Genomic DNA, 8,550 nt, shown 5'->3' with positions numbered 1-8,550 from the left:
TCTCTTCTAACCTTACCGAGTGGAAAGTAGCCATTGAACAATTACAGTGCAGTGGTTAACCCATTGAGTAAAGAAGCATTGTTTGGTAATCTCAGTGATGTCAGGTGTATAAGGACAGAGGAGAATCTGTAAAGAATATGCCAGATTATTTGGTGTATGTGTAGATAAAGGGAAAGTGATCCGTAACCAGAGAAAAGGGTCCAATGTAATTCTGTCTGGCCAGTCAAAGGACCCCAAAACTCTCTGGCCGTAGTATCTAAACGGGTGGGTGGTGCCTTGGGCAACCTATTGCTGGAGGACCAATGGCATTATTTGAACTTTGTGGTGCAAAGCTTACGAAATAAAAAACGGAAAATCTGATGACTATCTTGAAAAAACTACAATATTTTTAAAGAAACATAGGTCACTTTGCTTTATAAATAGTAGTTTTTTAAAGGTATGTGTCATTCTGTTTTATGAACATTAAAATCTAGTTCGGTGGGCTTAAAAACATAGGAATCCATATCGAGTTCATGTTAACTGGACAACTGACAATATATTTAATAAAATTTCAGGAGATCAATTTGGAGGCCAATTTGAAAGATGGCCCCCATCTCGGATTTTTAAATGGCCAATTAGCTAAATTTAGCTTTTATCACTTGGATAACAAATATGTCAAATTTTATAGTCGTATCCTCATTTGCACAATTCCTTTTCAATTTTTAGGACCCATTCTGTCCATGTATTATCTTTCTCATTATATGTCCTGCCCATGTCCATTATTTTTCCTTAGAAGTTGTTAGAATATCCTTTACTCTAGTTTGCTCTCGTATCCTGTCTCAGTGTTTTTCCGTCATTCTTCCTTCCATAGCTCTTTGAGGTCTGATTAGCTTATATTTTGAGGTTTTATTATTATTATTATTATTATTATTATTATTATTATTATTATTATTATATGTAGATATATATAAATATATGTATGTATATATATATATATATATATATATATATATATATATACATATATATTTATATATATATATACATATATCTATATATATATATATATATATATATATATATATATATATATATATGTCTACATAAAATAATAATATATATACATATGATGTGAGATTGGAAGTATGTTTAGAGGTAGAAGGATGGATGTATTGGCCTTGTGTGAGACAAAGATGAAAGGAAAGGGTGAAGTGATGTTTGGTGAAATGTCTGGTAGAGTGTCTGGGATTGAAAGGGGAAGAGAGAGAGGGGGTGTGGCGTTATTGCTGAGTGAATGGATGACAGGTAAAGTAGTGGAATGGAAGGAGATATCATCTAGGTTAATGTGGGTAAGGGTTAGGTTGGGTAGGGAATGTTGGGCGTTTGTCAGTGCGTATGGGCCAGGTAGTGAGAAAAGTGAAGAAGAGCGGAATGAGTTCTGGAATGAATTAACTAGGTGTGTAGAAGGACTGGGTAGAAGGAATTATGTAGTTGTCATGGGTGACTTAAATGCTAGAGTGGGCGCTGGAGAGGTAGAAGGTGTCATTGGGAAGTATGGCGTACCAGGTGAAAATGAGAGTGGTGAGAGACTGGTATATATGTGTGTTGAACAAGAGATGGTAATAAGTGCTAGCTTCTTTAAAAAGAAAGATAAAAATAAGTATACATGGGTAAGAGTGGCAAATGGAAGAGTAGTAGAAAGGGCATTAATGGATTATGTGTTGATAACTAAAAGAATGTTTGGAAGATTGAAAGACGTGCACGTGTTTAGGGGTATGGCTAACAGTATGTCTGATCATTTTTTGGTGGAAGGAAAATTAGTTGTAGCAAAAGAGTGGGGGAATAGAGTAGGTGGATGTAAAAGGGAGGTAGTGAGGGTTGAAGAGCTAATAAAACCGGGGATAAAAAGTAAATATCAGGAAAGGTTGAAAATGGCATATAACGAGGTGAGAGTAAGAGAAACTGGTAATTTAGAGGAGGAGTGGAAGTTAGTAAAAGAAAATTTTGTTGGGATTGCAAGTAATGTATGAGGCAAGAAGGTAGTTGGAGGCAGCATGAGGAAGGGCAGTGAATGGTGGAATGAAGGAGTGAAGGTAAAAGTGGAAGAGAAAATGAGGGCTTTTGAAGAATGGCTGCAGAGTAATAGTATAGAGAAGTATGAAAAATATAGAGAGAAAAATGTGGAAGTAAAGCGCAAGGTACGTGAGGCAAAGAGGGCAGCTGACCTGAGGTGGGGTCAGGGATTGGGTCAGTCATATGAAGAGAATAAGAAGAAGTTTTGGAAAGAAGTGAAGAGAGTAAGGAAGGCTGGCGCAAGAATTGAAGAGACAGTGAAAGATGGAAATGGAAGGTTGTTAAAAGGAGAGGAGGCAAGGAAAAGGTGGGCGGAATATTTTGAAAGTTTGCTGAATGTTGAGGATAATAGGGAGGCATATATAATTGCTGTTCCAGGTGTTGAGGTGCCAGTGATGGGAAATGAGAATGAGAGAGAGATTACAATAGAGGAAGTGAGGAGAGCACAAGATGAAACGAGAGTAGGAAAAGCATCTGGTATGGATGGTGTGAAAGCTGAGATGTTGAAGGAAGGGGGTGTGACTGTACTTGAATGGTTGGTGAGATTGTTTAATATGTGTTTTGTGTTGTCAATGGTACCAGTAGATTGGGTTTGTGCATGTATTGTGCCACTATATAAGGGTAAGGGAGATGTGCATGAGTGTTGTAATTCAAGAGGTATTAGTTTGTTGAGTGTAGTTGGAAAAGTGTATGGTAGAGTATTGATTAATAGGATTAAGGATAAAACAGAGAATGCAATCTTGGAAGTACAGGGTGGTTTTTAGAAGAGGTAGGGGTTATATGAATCAGAATTTTACAGTTAGGCAGATATGCGAGAAATATTTAGCAAAAGGTAAGGAGGTGTATGTTGCGTTTATGGATTTGGAGAAAGCATATGATAAAGTTGATAGGGAAGCAATGTGGAATGTGATGAGGTTATATGGAGTTGGTGGAAGGTTGTTGCAAGCAGTGAAAAGTTTCTACAAAGGTAGTAAAGCATGTGTTAGAATAGGAAATGAAGTGAGTGATTGGTTTCCGGTGAGAGTGGGGCTGAGACAGGGATGTGTGATGTCGCCGTGGTTGTTTAACTTGTATGTTGATGGAGTGGTGAGAGAGGTGAATGCTCGAGTGCTTGGAAGAGGATTAAAACTGGTAGGCGAGAATGACCATGAATGGGAGGTAAATCAGTTGTTGTTTGCTGATGATACTGTACTGGTAGCAGACACAGAAGAGAAGCTTGACCGACTAGTGACAGAATTTGGAAGGGTGTGTGAGAGAAGGAAGTTGAGAGTTAATGTGGGTAAGAGTAAGGTTATGAGATGTACGAGAAGGGAAGGTGGTGCAAGGTTGAATGTCAAGTTGAATGGAGAGTTACTTGAGGAGGTGGATCAGTTTAAGTACTTGGGGTCTGTTGTTGCAGCAAATGGTGGAGTGGAAGCAGATGTACGTCAGAGAGTGAATGAAGGTTGCAAAGTGTTGGGGGCAGTTAAGGGAGTAGTAAAAAATAGAGGGTTGGGCATGAATGTAAAGAGAGTTCTATATGAAAAAGTGATTGTACCAACTGTGATGTATGGATCGGAGTTGTGGGGAATGAAAGTGATGGAGAGACAGAAATTGAATATGTTTGAGATGAAGTGTCTAAGGAGTATGGCTGGTGTATCTCGAGTAGATAGGGTTAGGAACGAAGTGGTGAGGGAGAGAACGGGTGTAAGAAATGAGTTAGCGGCTAGAGTGGATATGAATGTGTTGAGGTGGTTTGGCCATGTTGAGAGAATGGAAAATGGTTGTCTGCTAAAGAAGGTGATGAATGCAAGAGTTGATGGGAGAAGTACAAGAGGAAGGCCAAGGTTTGGGTGGATGGATGGTGTGAAGAAAGCTCTGGGTGATAGGAGGATAGATGTGAGAGAGGCAAGAGAGCGTGCTAGAAATAGGAATGAATGGCGAGCGATTGTGACGCAGTTCCAGTAGGCCCTGCTGCTTCCTCCGGTGCCTTAGATGACCACAGAGGTAGCAGCAGTAGGGGATTCAGCATTATGAAGCTTCATCTGTGGTGGATAATGTGGGAGGTTGGGCTGTGGCACCCTAGCAGTACCATCTGAACTCGGTTGAGTCCCTGGTTAGGCTGAAGGAACGTAGAGAGTAGAGGTCCCCTTTTTGTTTTGTTTCATTGTTGGTGTCGGCTACCCCAAAAAATTGGGGGAAGTGCCTTGGTATATGGATGGATATATATATATATATATATATATATATATATATATATATATATATATATATATATATATATATATATTTATATATATATGTATATATATATATATATATATATATATATATATATATACACATATATATATATATATATATATATATATATATATATATATATATATATATATACATATATATATATATATATATATATATATATACATATATATTTATATATATACATATATATTTATATATATGTATATATATATATATATATATATATATATATATATATATATATATATATATATATATATATATACATATATTTATACATATCTACATAAAATAATAATAATAATAATAATAATAATAATAATAATAATAATAATAATAATAATAACTAAACCTCAAAATATAAGCTACTCAAACCTCAAAGAGCTATGGAAGGAAGAATGACGGAAAAACACTGAGACAGGATACGAGAGCAAACTAGAGTAAAGGATATTCTAACAACTTCTAAGGAAAAATAATGGACATGGGCCGGACATATAATGAGAAAGATAATACATGGACAGAATGGGTCCTAAAAATAGCAAAGGAATTGTGCAAATGAGGATACGAGTATAAAATTTGACATATTGGTTATCCAAGTGATAAAAGCTAAATTTAGCTAATTGGCCAATTAAAAATCCGAGATGGGGGCCATCTTTGCAAATTGGCCTCCAAATTGATGATTTTATTAGATATATCCTTAGTTTTCCAGTTGACATATATATATATATATATATATATATATATATATATATATATATATATATATATATATGTATATATATATATATATATATATATATATATATATATATATATATATATATATATATACATACATGTATATATATATATATATATATATATATATATATATATACATACATGTATATATATATATATATATATATACATATATTTATATATATCTACATAAATATATATATATATATATATATATATATATATATATATATATACATATGTATATATATATATATATATATATATGTATATAAATATATATATGTATATATATATATATATATATATATATATATATATATATATATATATATATATATATATATATATTATTATATATTTATGTAGATATATATAAATATATGTATATATATATATATATATATATATATATATATATATTATTATATATTTATGTAGATATATATAAATATATGTATATATATATATATATATATATATATATATATATATATATACATATGTATATATATATATATATATATATATATATATATATATATATGAACGATAGAAGCAACAGCAACAGTTTCAGCCATTTCTAGTATGCTGCAGGACAAATGCTTCAGACGTGTCCTTAATCATGTCTGGGCTTTGGCCATTTTCATCACCATGCTGGCCAGTGTAGAATGGTGACGATGGGAGACTTTCGTGTGAGTGCTAAAAAAACCAGCTTAGTTTGGATGGTCCTGTCTAGTACAACTGCGCTCAATGTACAGCACATGTTTCACACAGGATCAAACAATGAAATCCTATTGCTTTTTTTATTTCCCAATCTCTTTCACACTGATAATAGACCAACCTGTTTAAGCTTGCTATCTCATGTTTTAATTTGTTTGTTTTTTGTGACATTCTTGCTCGGAAGGTTTTGTATATAAGCTCGTTATCTGATGAATGAACTTCTTGCATTCACCACGCCTCTCTGTTACAACCTATCAGTTACGTTGCCACATTGGTGACCACCGGAATGACTACTCCACACCGCCTTTTTTGGCCACCCATTTAGCTTACCAAACATGCCTCTCTGACACAAGCTACATCAATGAAACTGCTACTCTTCGTCAGTGTAGAAGTGCTAATCTGGTTCAAAGGCGTTGAAATTCAGATTTGTATCAAGGCCGTGACTCGGTCAAGCAGTAGAGCAGACTATTTCTTACGGGGGTTCCCCCAAGGACACGCTTTTTGATATCTCCGATTGGCTTTGCGAACATTGGGATGCCCCAATGCAACATGACGATCTCAAAAAATACCCCCCTGGAGCAGTATTCACTATCGCCCATATAGCCAAGTTTTTTTCAGCTCTCTTAAGAGTATTTGGGGGATAAAAATTCCTCGCTTGTTCCCAGTGAAAGTATCAGCATCACTTGGTTACTACCGGCCACCCATAACTCTCATGTGCTGCCACCTCTCCGTGGTTGTTACCGGTATGGGCATCATTACATTTGTGAATGATTGGTTGTCATTAAACTAATATTCACATAGGTAAAGACTCGCTAGCTGCCTAAAATGCTTATGGGTAATTGCCTTCTCATCACCTTGGTGCTTGTTGGCATTTTGAGCTGTGAAGTCATTGCAATTCCTATATATACCAGTAGTGAAAATGAAAACCGTTGGCAATTCATCATATCACCTTTCACTGCATCAAGGCTTATATTATAATTAATTGAAGAATTTTATCATAGCGTCTCAAACATTCAGGCATCTAGTCAGTCACCTTCATTGCTGTTGTTTCCGTCAATAACCGAGTATCTTTATTACTTCGTCCTGTTCTTTATGCTCATGCATAGTTACTTTGAAGTTTCTTAAAACAATCTTGGTGATCAAAAGCTTTCATTGGGGCATTAGTTGACAAACACCCGGACTATCGACTGTAAGATAGGCAGTTTTTTGCAATAACATTTTGTTCGTCACTATCGTCTGGGCATCTGTGTCCCTTCTTTTGTATGTAAGATTCTAATTGATCCATGGCCGCATGCTGGTCTCACTCCGTTAATAATCCATCGACATCGTATGTAAATCTATAGAATTTTCTTCTAGGACTTAGTTACATCGTGCCTGTATCATCTCATAAACTCCACTGGGTTAGACAGCCCTTTATGCCTCTTTATGCAATGCAACAAACGCCAATTTAATTGTGATTCTTCTTTACACTTTACACTTAAACCTCACCTGATTTAACGCAACTCATTTCTGTTTCAGAACACTACTCAGCCCCCAGTGTAATGACAACAATATGACCTATGCTAATGGTCAGAGAGAAAATAGCCGTGTTTTCACTTTGTGTTTTAAACACTGGATACAATGGATCACAAGGGGACGTCTTAGACAAATTCTTCTTGGGCATCTATACCCAATGATGAAGATATCTCAGCCCTCTCAGAATTGATTAATCTACTAAAATTGTAAAAATCTCCTCCAAAGAAAGACTCCATATTCAAATAACGCGAAAGAGCCTGAAACACTAAATATATTTTGAACAGCCTTTATAATATCATATATTATTTGATCATATGTTTATCAATATTAAGTTTTTTTTTTTCTAAAACATAGGTGGGTCTGGAGAAAAGCAACAACAAAGTAGTCATTATCATGTTTATCCTTTATTTACTTAAAAGTTGAGGAGCTTCCTGTAAACTGAAAAAAAAATGGCATCATAAAAAGTATCATACATTTACACAAAAGAATCATCAGCAATAAATCAGTCCCAACGAACAAATGCATCAACTTTTCATACAGTAGATATGCTGCATACGCATTTCATCACATGGAATTTTATTTATTTTTTTTTTTTTTTTTTTTTTTTTTTTTTTGTAATATTCACCTCTCTACACTTAATGGGAAATTGGATGAAGAAAATCCTTCAAACTCTCTCTGTCATTGGCTTCCACAGGCAACTTATGATAAACAATATCTTACATGAACATTGTTACCTTTCTTTGCTTTCCTATTCGGTGACTAATTTCTTTACCATCATTGCTCTTATCATATAAATCTACTAAATTCTAACGCAAATCCTCTTGAAGGGTTGTAAGTCTTTTTCCATTTCAACATGTAATTGATGGTTACCCTCAGTATATGTATTGAGACGTTTTACCAAAGTATGTTCAAAAGCTTTAGATAATATAAAAGTTGTGGAAATTGGGCATTAATCACAATAGCTAAAGCTACCACAAAAATTTACTGAATGGCGTAACCACGGTCCAGATATACCAGGTCAGCCAGACAGCGTACCGATTTTAAGCCTCTTCTGCGCACCTACGTCATCTGAAGGGGCTTAGTGTTGGCGAGACCCATCAAGAACGTAGATCTATCACACAGTCAATGTAAATAAAACATTTTACCTTTGGAAAATATTTTATTAAGTTACAACTTTCATTTTTTTTTCTTATGGCCTCCCTGCATGGTTGTCCTTGAGGTTTTCTATACTTTATCAAATTATTAAGATATCGCATTTGAAAATATAACGAT

Source organism: Palaemon carinicauda, chromosome 37 (genome assembly GCF_036898095.1).
Source record: "Palaemon carinicauda isolate YSFRI2023 chromosome 37, ASM3689809v2, whole genome shotgun sequence".
NCBI classification, from domain to species: domain Eukaryota; kingdom Metazoa; phylum Arthropoda; class Malacostraca; order Decapoda; family Palaemonidae; genus Palaemon; species Palaemon carinicauda.
Note: the sequence above shows the minus strand (reverse complement) of the source record.